This window comes from Notothenia rossii, assembly GCF_949606895.1.
Source record: "Notothenia rossii genome assembly, chromosome: 3".
Lineage (NCBI taxonomy): Eukaryota > Metazoa > Chordata > Actinopteri > Perciformes > Nototheniidae > Notothenia > Notothenia rossii.
In genome coordinates, this window is record NC_136901.1 from 29,992,888 (window position 1) to 30,006,459 (window position 13,572).

Below are 13,572 nucleotides of genomic sequence, written 5' to 3' on the forward strand. Positions count from 1 at the left end.
CTCTGTCTACCTCCCTGGTGCTTGCATTGGTTTCTGAATCACTTTTTTTTTCACAGTTTATTTCAAAATTGACATTTCATGGAGTCAAATCTCCAGGGGGGAACAATGGGTACATTCCCTCACAGTGAGTGATATGAAGCGCTGCAGACCTTGTGAATGGGAAGTGAGAGACATAAATAAATAAATAAATAAAAGAGTATCTGTGAGTGACAGGAACCACCGTGGTGGGCAACTCTGCACTTCAACTCGTTCTCCTCTTTGTGCAACTCTCTCTTCTCTCTATTGTCAGTCAAGGCACACACAGCCTGCTTACTCCACTGAAATATTCAGAGATATTATGCACAGGCTGAATGAAGCTTGTTAAAACAAAGGGGGGAGTGAGTGTGAGTGTGAGTGTGTGTGTGTGTGTGTGTGTGTGTGTGTGTGTGTGTGTGTGTGTGTGTGTGTGTGTGTGTGTGTGTGTGTGTGTGTGTGTGTGTGTGTGTGTGTGTGTGTGTGTGTGTGTGTGTGTGTGTGTTCCCATAGTGCAGCTATGTATAGATCATTGTTTGAGGAGCATCCTGACAGCTCTCCCTCGCAAATTGACTTGTTTGTACTCGAGGAGCTAATGGAGATACGGTTATAACAGCGGATCTGCAGGTGGCTCTGAATGGATTTCTCTTAGGGAAGTCAGTTTCCTAAATGGTACATTATTCAGTAAAAAAGCAACACAAAATGTTGCGAAACAAAAAATATATTTCCTTTAACCCCATGCTACATTGACGCCACATTTCAAAATGCTATATCTATTTAGAGGCGCTGAAATGTCATTGTTGAAGGTTGTTCCCAGACTTTAATTAAGTCGGGTGATCTATTTTGTACCTATTTAAAGATGTTTAAATGTAAATCTGTTATGTTTTAAACATCTTATTTTATGTTAGCTTTAATGAGGTTTATTGCATCGCTTATATGAAGTCAGGTGATCAATTGGCCAATGTTACGGGATGGTTTTTGTTCCAAATAGATTTGGCGGTGTCTCTGTAAAGGCGATCAGAAGACCCATGCTTTAATTTGCCAGTTTTTATTTTGTTATTTTTACACCTTGGGCTTTTACATTTCTTTAAACTTCATATTGCCCTATTTCATGTATCTATTTAGAAGTGTGGAAATATGTATCTTTTTGTTGTGAACATTATTTATTTTCTGTTGCCTTCTCTGAAGTTTGTTGCAAATATCTTACTGAGTTGGGCAATCGATCGGCCACCGTTGGATGATAATATTTGTTTTATAATAGTTTGATCCGGTATAACCAGATTAAGTGCTACTGCATTAGCCTCACTTGGAGCCAAATCTTCTAAGCGCTGGCCAACGTGCAGTAGCAGCTGTTTTTTTTTGTCTGCAACGAAAGATGTGTAGACTTTCTGCTGTCCTAATATCAATGGGGAGCTTGTTCCACCATTTTGGTGCCAGGACAGGGAGAGAGCAGCCAGCTGATTGGCCGATGCAGTATTCTCTGTGTTAAACGTGTTAAAGTTAAACTGTTGATCCCTTTTTCATTTTATAATCCCGTTCAGCTGCAAGCCTGCGATGAAGAACATTTAAAGGTGCATTTAATCACTGCCGTATGAGCATATTCCCTCAATGATGTTTGCTGTAGCTCATCAGATACAACTACACGAGCTCCAGGGAAACAATGCATTGTGGGTGGTTGTAGATCACAGCCACGTTTGACTTCTCTCTGCATTGATGTGCATGCTAACGGCCTCTTCTTCATGAGCAATTAACTTTCACAAAGCAGAAATGCATATTTAACTCGTTATATGTAGCCTCAAGGCAGTATCACACGTTATTATTAGTGTAATATCATTCAAACCAACCATACAGATTTGATTGCAGCATATGGATGTGTAAGGTTTGTTACCTCGTCATAACTCAATTATTTGTCCCATTTTCTTTTTATTGATGTTGTTAAGGTGTAAGTAATGAATTGCACAGCGATGAATGCTTGATAAATTACCTGTACTTGTATATAAGATCAGGAAAATCTGATTAATTGGATCTTTAACTTTTAAATTTGAAATAGCAATACTTCACTTCAAAAGTGAGTTTTAAGAAAAATAACAGCTGTATATCCGATCAGCTAAGGTCAACAGCTAAGCGATGTCCCGCCCCTTAAGGAAAGGGACAACCCGAAAATGCAGAATAGGGCCACTTTAGCAAGGAATCAACACTATGAGATTACGGTCATTTTGCACACCGTCCTCTCTTAGGCCACGTTTACACGGAGACGAAAACGAACCTTAGTCGATATCAAAAAAGTCTTCCGTCCACACGGAATTGGCTCAAGAAACTTGTCCGTCCACACAAGACCGCTTGAGCCGCTGGAAACGCTGTAGTACATATGCCGGGCCTGCAAGTGGCGCTCTACTTCCACCACAAAATACACCAAAAGCAGCAAATAAGACCTCCCGAGCATGGTTGCCATGGTTGCCTGGTTGCCCTTTTGTTTATTCTCCGTGGTGGATTTAGCAACATGTAGTTCATGTAATTCTCCATGTCCACTTGTTGCTAATGCTTGTGGTAGAGGAGCTGTAGATTTTGCACTAACATCTGTAGCATGGTCAGTAGCAGTAGCTACTGACCATGCTACAGCAGTGAATAGCAGAGGTGGGGAGAGGCGGGGCTATGGCTTCATCGTTATCAGGAAATTATCGTATAGGACGTACACACGGAGCCGTTTGGCACCCCAGAGCGTTTCTTCTGCAGATCTAACCACCTTGGGACCCGTTATCGTTTGAGGGCTTCGTTTCCGCGGTTCCGTTACGGCCTCGTGTGGACGAACCGTCCATACGATAGAGCAAGGGGTTCCCAAACTTTGCCGCCTGATCAAAGCTGTCACTCTGCTTTTTTTGCCGGTCATAGCCCCACTGCCCCCATCTGAACACACACCCACACAACGAGACCAGTCAAGTCCATTTGTCAACAAAGTTATCTTCTGAAATAAATCTGATTTATGCAAGCAATTCTGCGACATTTACTACATCCATGCTCTCATCCAGCTGCAGAGCCAAATATTCACTAGCTCTCACTTGCTCCAAAAGCTGAGCAGATACTCAGTTTCACTCTCAGTAGCGGCAGCTCGATTCTGATGGGTCCGGTGGGTCGGGGCCCCCCACTTTGAAAAACACTGCGATAGAGAACTGTAGCGGATACAATCCGTTTCGTCTCCGTGTAAACGTGGCCTTACACCGCTGCACCTGAATCACCCTGGGTGCAGCAGATGGGTTGATCTTGGCTTCTGGACCTGGATATTTGAAGGTGGTGTATTAATTCTCCTTGCGCTCCCTGCGGCTCAGCTCTGCTAACAGTCATTCATCTTCACCGTCATCACTCACATCCTTCTCACCCCCCTAAACCCGGAGGGTGTGGACGGAGACTCACAGAGAGAGACAGTAATAGATTACCTCGATGGTCAGCCTGTCACACTCCATGTTGGCTCTTACATTTCCTGTACAGTTCCTCCCCTGGTCAAGATCATGCTGCAGCAACCAGGCGATGGTTGTTTGGCCAAATAGTTGGTCAGTGTCCCGGCGGTTTTATTCCCTCTTCTACTTTTCAGCCTTTTGGTCTCCGGAGCCTTGTTTCCTGCTCTGTAATGCTGAGAGGATGAAAAAGAAAATGGCAAAAAAGGCGCCTCGTTATAGCTCCATAATGCTGTCATTCAAATTTAAATTAACTTTCAAATGCTGCACACTGTCTTTTTTTCCTTGCATGTCTGATAGTGTTTAAAGGAATAATTTGTGCCCAGTCTTAGTAAAGAACAAAACTACGCTACTATATTTAGCATTAAACTATTTTGAATAGTTGCAATAATAAGCCTTTTTTTTACTAAATATATCATATTATGCATTGGATACACTTTCCTCTTCAGAAAGACGTCATCACTCTTATTCCAACAGCAGCTGTCGGAAGTCTTCCAAGATTCTCCAGTTTCACATATAAAGATTTATTTAAAAAAGCTTAGTATACACGTTGAATATAGAAGAAAAAAATAATGACAACATATGGTAGATTCATATTGGTTAAACACAATTCATTTATTTGATTAAAGCATGTCAACATGCCACTCTGATTTGTTCCAGTTTCAGAGATTGCATATTGGAGCCGACATGTGTTTAACTTTCCCTCCTCTGAACAGCATCATCCCCTGAAATGCTATTCTGCTGTTCATGGCAGTGAAATCTCTGCAGGCTGAATGGGTTTGACATTGGTCCATGGTACAGGCAATGGAGGGTGACATATCCAATATCCAGAGAGTGGCAGGGCTAAATATTTTTGTCAGGCCGGCGGCTTTACTGTGGAGAGATGTGGATGAAGGGTTCATTTTGCTCTGAACACAATTGTTGAAAGTTAAACTCCAGGTAAACGCTTCTCTCTGCTCTGCCCTTGTTGGAGGCAATCATAGCACACAGGAGGACAAATGTGAAGGCTTTTTAGTTTCAGGAGGACAGATGTAGAGGGCCCTCCAAAATACTCTGAACAGATGTAGAGGCAGCAGCAAAGTCACCTTCTGTAGATCAGTCAAATAAAGCAGCGCACATCCAATTAAATGTGACGCGTCGTAAAGCATTGCTCTGTAGATCTTCTTCTCTCTTCTACCTCTTTAGGATTTCAGTATTTGTTAAAAATACGTAATGTTTATTGTGTAGTATGCACAGTAACCATGTTAATGTTGACATTACTAATACAAAATAATATGACACTTATTGTAAATGTTGCATCATGCAAACACAGATTTCCTCTTCCAACCCTTCGACTAACTTTTAAAAAACATGTTGATATCCAACTCTTTGATAAAGTTTAAAGTCTCTTCATGTTCGATACACAAGAACACATCTTCTTCAATTATTGTAATGTTAGGTTCGAAGTTTGTTTCCCATCGTATCTTAATATTTGTCCTTGTTTCAAATGGAGCTGATGTGATGCAAGACAAATGACAGACTTGATCTGATAAAGTATGATATCTTGATATACCTGGAAGATATCAGCACAGCTCACATGTCTTAATCAGAAGAATGCAACATTAAACATGTGTCCTAATTCTGAATATCCCAACCTAATATGTGGTTTAGAAGACAAGTATCAAAGTTACATCACTGCATATTCTTATTCATAGTGTAATGAGGAATGTATGTTTGTTGTGTCCATATTGCTAAGTAGTTTTTCCACCAGAGGGGCAAACTTCCGTCTCCACTTCCTGAGGGTAATGGGGCAGCATCGTTACTCCTCTTTGGAGACTCCTTTGTTTCCAAGGCCTTACTGTTAGTCAGTCAGGATTCCTCTCATTGAGATCTTCAGCCCACAGCATTGATGGACATATGGCATTCTGGCTGCTGTGTGTTTGTTGTGTATGAAGCTGTGCAGTCGGTGTGTTTGCAGACAGCTCTTTGTCTCGGTCATGTCTAGTACCGTGATGCTTGTGAGCTCCTACACTGAGCCCCAGTCAGCTTCCTGCTGGGATAACAGCCTGAGGAGGGTGTCAACATGCAGGGAATAACCCCGGCCAATCCTTGGACTGTTTTCTTTTTCTTTTGAAATGCCAATCAGACTTTGAACAGAGAGCAATTTGGATCAGGCCGAGCCGTCTGCACTCGGAGGGATGAATCCAAGGTCAAAGCTTTTAAACATCCTCTGTCACCCAGAGACATACACTTTGAAAACTGGATAAGAAATATGCCAAGAAAGAAGCCTAGTGCAGGTGTCTAATGGAGGATAACAATGGATGGTGGTGACCTTTTGCTTTAGTGGTTTACCCACAGAGTACAGTCACCTGCATGAACGGAGAGAAGCTGTTAAAAACTGATCTTCTGAAACTCTTTCTCTAACTCTTAGTACTCTCCCCCCCCAAAAAATATTTGTCAGTTGTATATCAATTCCTCACCCCCTAAATAATTAAAAAAGAAATGTTATTTTGTTCATGTCTTCAGGCTGTTTAAATAATCCGGAAACAGAGGATAATCTTGAAGAATCGAAGACAATGTAAACTGCATTTAACAACAGCAAAACTGGATGAAAACATACTTTTAATAAACTTTTAAACAGCAGAATAATCCAATGTACTACTTACCAAACATACCACTATTGACTTAATGCACTTGCAACATGACACTAAACACAGCCCACTTTTATCTCAATGTATGAAGATTTTTCTAAAATGTGTATCCTTTATTCATCTTTAAGCCTTGCTAGAAAAACATTTTCTTCACAAATGCAACACTGGGTGAGAAATTCATATGCAAATGGTCATTTCAAGGGTGATATATTCATTTGATGTTTATAAGAGATTAAGCAAAAAACCCTCTTCTAGGTGATGTAATGCTCACTCTCTTCTTCGGGTGCAGGACACAGTGTGGTGCATTGCAGATGCACAATATATTTACAGGACAGGGAATGACTTATCTTTACTTTGGAAGTCCACTGTGAGGAGAATACTGTACTGTGAAGCGAGGCGAAGTACTTGCATGCAGATGCTTCTCTGAACACAGCTCCAGTGTTGCTCTTTATTAAGAGAAAGTGTAGCTTGTGTGAACGTCCTGCAGCCGGTTTATCTTCCTTTTTTATCGACTCGTGCAACGAGGTGAATCAGAGCAACCTTTTGTTCTCAAATACAGCATGAACATATACAAGTCCATTTCCTGTATTCCCTGCTGCAGGCTGTACCACCACACGGAGATCCATTTATTACTTCTGTGTCTGTGTTACCTGGACAAGTTGTGCATAGAGATTAGAGACAGTCAGAAAACATCCAGCATGGTTGCATTTTGCAGTTAGTTCAGTCAGCTCTCTTGCACTGCATGTTGAGTCAACAAAACTAGTTTCCCATCAGATTGAGACAGCGGTTTTTGGATTTAATTCACAGGAATCCTGTATTATGATTAGCCTTTTAGCAGCACTGCAAGGAAAGAAAATGCTGCAATTCGACCATACTTCTTCAGCAACCACATGTAGCGCTGCACGTTTAAGTAGTCATTTAAACAAGATGTAGCTCAAATGGCTTGTCTTGGTGTATTTGATCCTGAAAGCATTTCCTTGATACGGTGTCATGTAGGGTGAGTTTTTCCAACAGAGAAGGTTATTATATCCTCAAGATTTACAAAGGAGAAAGAAACTCATAAACCCCAGAAAAATAAGGACACTATTCTTGCAACATTCAAATGGAAAATCAAATGGTTGAGCGATTCACAGAAATGTAACATCTTTTGTTGTGTCTTTTGTCCACAACACAGTGTGGTTCACACAGGGGCAAGAAAGGAAATTAATGTTGAAGAAAAAATGACTGAGTTCTAACTTTTGATAGTTTTGATCGTGCAACCTGGATGAAGGCTGAAGTGAAGAGCCTTTTGAGCTGCAGGGATACAACTGAATGTTGTGCTCTGATTCACATGCATCTCTAACACAGCCTGACGTCAGTTCAACAACAGCATTAATGCTCAATACATTGAAATATTCTAAAGATTATGACATGACCTCACTCCTGGAACAGGCCTTCTTTAATCCCTCAATCAGAAACCTACGTTTATTTACATAGCCCGATACCACACATTTTACATTTATCAATACAATTACGACACCCTCTGTCCTTGGACTCCCACATTGGACAAGGTCAAACTTCCAAAGAAACCCCAGTCGATGGGGGAAATGGAAGAAACCTCGGGGAGATCAATCCCTCAGATGTTCCTAAATTGACGTCATTGAATGTCTTGTTTTGTCCATAGCAATAATATTCACCTCACTGCCAAAGAGGAGTAAATACATTATTCAGATTTAGACGCTGAAATCAGAGTTTTATAATAATAATATAAATTACTTATTTTTTTAAGCTCTAGATCTCAACTGTATTATGTAAGACTGTACACATCTTTTTAACCTATTCCCCATCTTTGATTGCATTAGAATAAAGCGTGACAGGTAAAAGGAATTGCTAAATAAAGAGCACCTCTTCTGTCAGCAGCAGATTTAACGGTGGTATTAATAATTGACATTAATACATGTCCGTTTGCTGCAGAGCTCACTGTGAACACGGCCTGCTGTTAGCATTTTTCTATGACTTGAAACAGTGAGCACAAATTAAAACCTTTCTTCACTCGGAAGATTTTACAGTATGAAAAATGACCTCAAATTCACATTTACCTTAATAAATGTTTACCCTTAATATGCATTCAGACTCAATATCTTCTCCCGCCCTGTTTTTAGCACCTTTGTCCTCATAATTAGATATCGAACAATAGCACAAAAATGTATAAAAGAAAGTGTCCCTTATCAATATAGGAGTGATATTTCATTACCTGCTCTATTCCTCAGAGTGCACCGTGATATTTGCAATATTACAGAGCTTCTGGTGTTTGTCTCTTAGTAAGCAATATGTCTTCTTTACAGTGACAGCTGACAATATGTCAAATGCTGCTTTTTATTATCAAGCGAGGTTTATTTGAACAAAATACTCGTTGATCTCTGTGAGGCTGCAGTTATAGGCGTCACCGTCTTTGGTTGTGTGGCCTTTCAGAGAAAATAATGACCTCCCCAGAACAACAGGCCTTTGTGCGCTGCAAACCTTGACACCGTCCAACCACCATTCATGCTTTCATGTGTGACCTCTTCTCCACTATAAATGTATATGATCCTTTTCAAAACACTCCAAAAGGTTCTGTTATCTCTAGAAGTTCAGGGAGCAGAAGGATCCTCTAAGTGTTTCAGGGTGGCACTAATCAATATGCAATCAGTTTCTATTTTTGCAAGGATTCTCACATTGTTCTCAATGTCACTGACGAACAGAACTGGAGAATTCAGCTCCAAATAATGCAGTCCAACACGAGAGCCCTGCAAGAAAACACTCTGTGAGATGGGGAATCTTTGTTGTAGCCTCTTTTTGATCCTTTCCAGGTTCATATCAGTTTGTTGTGCCTCTATTGTGACATGTTTCCATGCTTTTAATGTTCAAAAAGGGTTTTATTTTTCTCATACTGCTTGTGCTGCAGCTCCTCTTTTACCCAGAGCCCATCTGCTTCAGATTTCATTTGAAACTTTTTATTTGACTTTAACAAAGCAAGGGGTAATATAAACCAGATGGCAAACTCAATTAAAAATGATCCAAACCACAAAACCTTCATATCAATTTACAAATAATTCATAATTTGTGGTTGTATAATGGAATAAAAATGTATTATTGTGACTGAATTCACGGCAGACCTGGACCAACCAGTACAGGGTTTGACAACAACAGTTGATTTAGTTCTAATACTAGCATATCATTCATTACTTCAATTATTAATCATGGTTATAATAATCACCATACTTTGCTATTTTAAGCCATGCAAAGAAGGCATGGCTTTTCACTCACATTTAGCACACAGCTTTTTGTTTAGTGGTTTAATTACATCCAATATACATTTTCTGTTATTTTCTGTGGCGCTAAAGGATAGGATAGAGGATACACGTTGCAAAAAGATTGTCTTCTGCAACGAGCCGAAAATGATCTGGTCCTTAACTAAAAAAAACTAGAACTGGCCACACTCTAGAGTCAAATATTGAACAGATGACAGGGAAAGAGTTGTTGATTTAAGTTGTTGAAGGTATCTGCAGCAGTAGGCTACTCAGTTCACCTTTGCCAATTTAAGATCCTCAATGTCGTTGCTCATACAGTACAATCCAGTCAGATTGTTCCAGTTGCGATGTGTTGTGTTACAAGTACACGCAATATATTTTACAATTAAAACGGTCTGCAGCGTGTGTTTTTTCTTTTTTCCACTTATTACATTCTCTTTTAGAGCGATCTATCAAATACTCTGCACTCTGCGAGAAAATGTCAAATAATCTGTCAGATGATGTTTTTTTCCAGATTACATTTTTGCTGTTTTTTTCATCAGAAGTATCTTCCATTGATGTATAGTCTGACAGGAAAAGTTTTCTTGCATTTAATTTTGGATTGGGTGTTGTACATCTTTGTTGTGCCTGCAGCTAGTGCAGCAAAAAGCTTTTTTAAAATGTTATTTTATGTTATTAGATATCTTTTAAAGTCAAAATCCATCTTTGTGTGTCTGTATATGACTTGAGATCAGCTGACAAACCCCATCAGTCTGACTTTTGCCTACCTTTAGCTTTTGGTGCTTATAGCTAAACATTTCCTTTATCTCTTAAAAGCTTTTCTTGAAAGTGCTACACTTTTTGCCGCACTACCCAATTTCTGAAAGCAAGGTAAATGTATTAAGAAACTGTCCTCAATACCCCTGGGCACATTTTGGGCTCAGGCCACCGGATACCCCTACTTTACACATGCTTTGTAGCCGTGAAAAAAGAAACAGCAACTGCTCTCCAGCCGATTGAGTCCGATTGAGTCTTAAACGCATTCACAGTTTAATATTTTTTAGAGCCATCCATCAGGCTAGAGGTTGCAAGTGTCCGTGTGAGGCCCACATATAAGGGCTAGCTTTGCTTCTAAATGGAAAGACAAATACATGTGTTTTCCCACCACTGAGTTCACCTGCAAAAGTTTTCCATGAGTAGTCCACACTTTTTTTCCATATGTATTTATTGTAGGAAGCCAAAATCATGCTGAAAAATTAAAATGTTCGATGTAGAGACACGAGCATCTCCGTTTTTATATTCAGTGATAGTTTCTTGAAACAAATCTGCTTTTTAAAAGTTTGCTCTTTTGATGCCCCGTCATCATTTTATCTTTGTGTGAGAAGAAACAGATAGAGTGACAGTATCAGCACATATAACATCAATATACTGCATGTTCTCTTTGTGCAGCATTAGCATTCTGCAGGCTGACAGACAGGTGCATTGGTCCAGAGATAAGCAAACACACACGGGTTTAATTTGAAATGAAGAGTGTGATGTGTTGTCAAATGTTCTCGCTAACTTTATGAAACCTGATGGTCTGCACGGCTTAAATTAAAATGTTATTGATTGTGGCTCTTCTTGCTGAGTTACCTGTTTGTTTAGCTGTTGAGACTGAAAGTGAAGTACAGATAACACGGCCGTTCAATCCCACAGTGAAGCAGCGTTTGTATTTCCACGAGGGACGCAGATAAAGAAGCAGAAATCTTCATTAGTGCTGCTTTTATCTTTGTTGCAAGTGTAAGACAAAATGATGATACATCTGGGAAATATTTCTTTGAGTTAGAAGTTGTGTTGTATCCTCGATGATTGCACTCCTGTGTACCTAGTGTTCTTCAACACTTAGGTCACATCCCTTACGATTTGTAAGTCCTTGAAAAACATGAAAACATGTTTCAGCAAAGGGATCAAACTGGAGGGTTACTGAGCATTTTGATTACTCTTAGAGGGATGAAAACAAGCTGGAATGTGTTTGATAAAAGTGAAGTGCACGCCCAATTATACAGCAGCAAATCGGGTTTAAATCAAAGTATGAACCAAGGTGGTCTGTGACACAAATTTCAATACTGTTCAGCTGATAACTCTCAAATTTGGTCAGAATTTTAGCCACACTTCCAGTAAATGTGTAGCTATGTAGAGTCAGTGATGGAGCACCAGCGAGCCCCCCTCAATCTGCTGGCAAACACCTGGGGGTCGGGGGGTACTAGTGTGGCAGCAGGTGACACACCTGGCTGTGATTTTTCTCACCATTAGGATTTCCACATGAGCACTGAGGAGAATAATCCTAATTTTGACCTTTTCTAGTTTAGATTTGGCCAGTTTCACTGCACACTCTGCTCCATGTGCTTCCTCTGATACTGTGTTCTAACAGTCACTGTGACTTCTGGATTCAGGCACAATCAAGCTCTGATCAAGACATTTGAAGGTGACAATTATGTTACAAATGACCTTAAGGAAGTGAAAACACACTGGTTAAAGGTGTAAGACCTGGACAACACAGTGGTAGCAACCTGTCAATTGCTCCTAAAGCATAAGCTGCTTAATCGTTTTTTTGTTCATCAAATGGGACCATTATTTAGTGAATGAACATCATGCTGTCTTCATGGAGACTTGAAATATAATTTGAGATCATGAACTTTCAGAAAAAGATATCTGTAATAATTAATAAATCAAGTAAGAAGTAGTCATTTCTCATAGACTTCTATACAATCTGGCTTTATTTTGAAACCGGTGGAGTCGCCCCCTGCTGGGTCTTAGAGAGACTGCAACTCGCGTGATAATGTGAGTCACCAGGTGAACATTTCCAGTTGTCAGAAAGCTGTGTCTATTTACTGGAATTACCTAGTCAAACATTAGCAATCAAGGGTATCCAAAGGATTTTACAGTACAGTGCAAGACAGTTGGCTTGGTAACTATACCATTTGAAAATGCTATAAATGAACACAACATAATTGTGTATCTTGATATGATTTACTCTTGTTACGGTTGTTGATTCTCTTTAACGACCCTACTTGATTAAACTGTGTTTATCTGGCATTGTTCCAGTCCCTTTTTTCCTTCTTGTTCAACCTTAAATCGTGAATATTAGTCTTATATCTTTGCTTATCTTTGTGTTTGCAATCCCATACAATTTAGCTTTTGGAAAGTTATTCTCGTTAACTGAGGAGTTGTTTTCCTCACGCTATGTTCTCGCTGCAGCTGATGTAGCCAACACAAGTTTAGAAACAGAAAGTGTTTTCTGCTCAGTGTGTGTGTGTGTGTGGGTAGCTGGCTGGAGTCACAACAAACACATTGTACCCATGGCCGGCAGTCAGGAGGAAACGGCATCTGTCGAGGAAGCCTGTTATTTGTTTGCCTCAACTTTTCTGCTCCTCGTCTCCCCAGGACATTTCTCTGCCCGCTCACTGGAAGTTATAACACAGCAGAGAAATGGCAGCTGTTACCCTATAGGCTGTCAGACGTTATCCCTGCACAGTGTCCATCAGCTGTCCTCTGTGTTGATCAGCATGGGTAACAAGGACAGTGTGTTTACTGCTCCCTCTCTCCTGTAAACAATATATATCTTGCAGCCTGGGGTATTATCTACCCTATGCTGTGGAATTCATCTGTGATCATATTTGCTTTTTCGAAAAATGCAACCACACAAGGGTCTTAACCAGTAATAGTGTCAGTGTGAACTCCGAGACACATACATAATCAATCAGCGAAGTTTCCTGTGCAGGCAATAAAATCAGCAAGGACTGCAAACAAGCGCTCTTAGCTAGCGTGTGTGTGGTTAGGAATATTTCTATTTCTTCAGATCTCAGCAAACATTATTGATGATCTGAGTGGGGATGAGGGTGTTAGGGTTGCAGCTCTTGTAGCGTTGTGATCAAAACAAAGAAAGTGCAAATGGAAAAGATTGGACAACTTTCCCGTGCTTTATATCACTCATCTCACTTTTTAAGAGTTTGATCTAAATACTCTGCATGCAGTCTGCACAACGTTTCATTCATTTGCGTTTCTCTACGTTACTTTACATTACCCATATTTACTTATCTTTCGGTTACATCACGCGGTGGTGCCTCTCGTTCTCTAAGTTACTTTATTTACTTATATTTACTTATCTTTCGGTTACATCACGTGGCGGTGCCTCTTGTTCTCTACGTTACTTTATATGACTTTGTGTTACTTTTCTCATCTTTACTTATATTT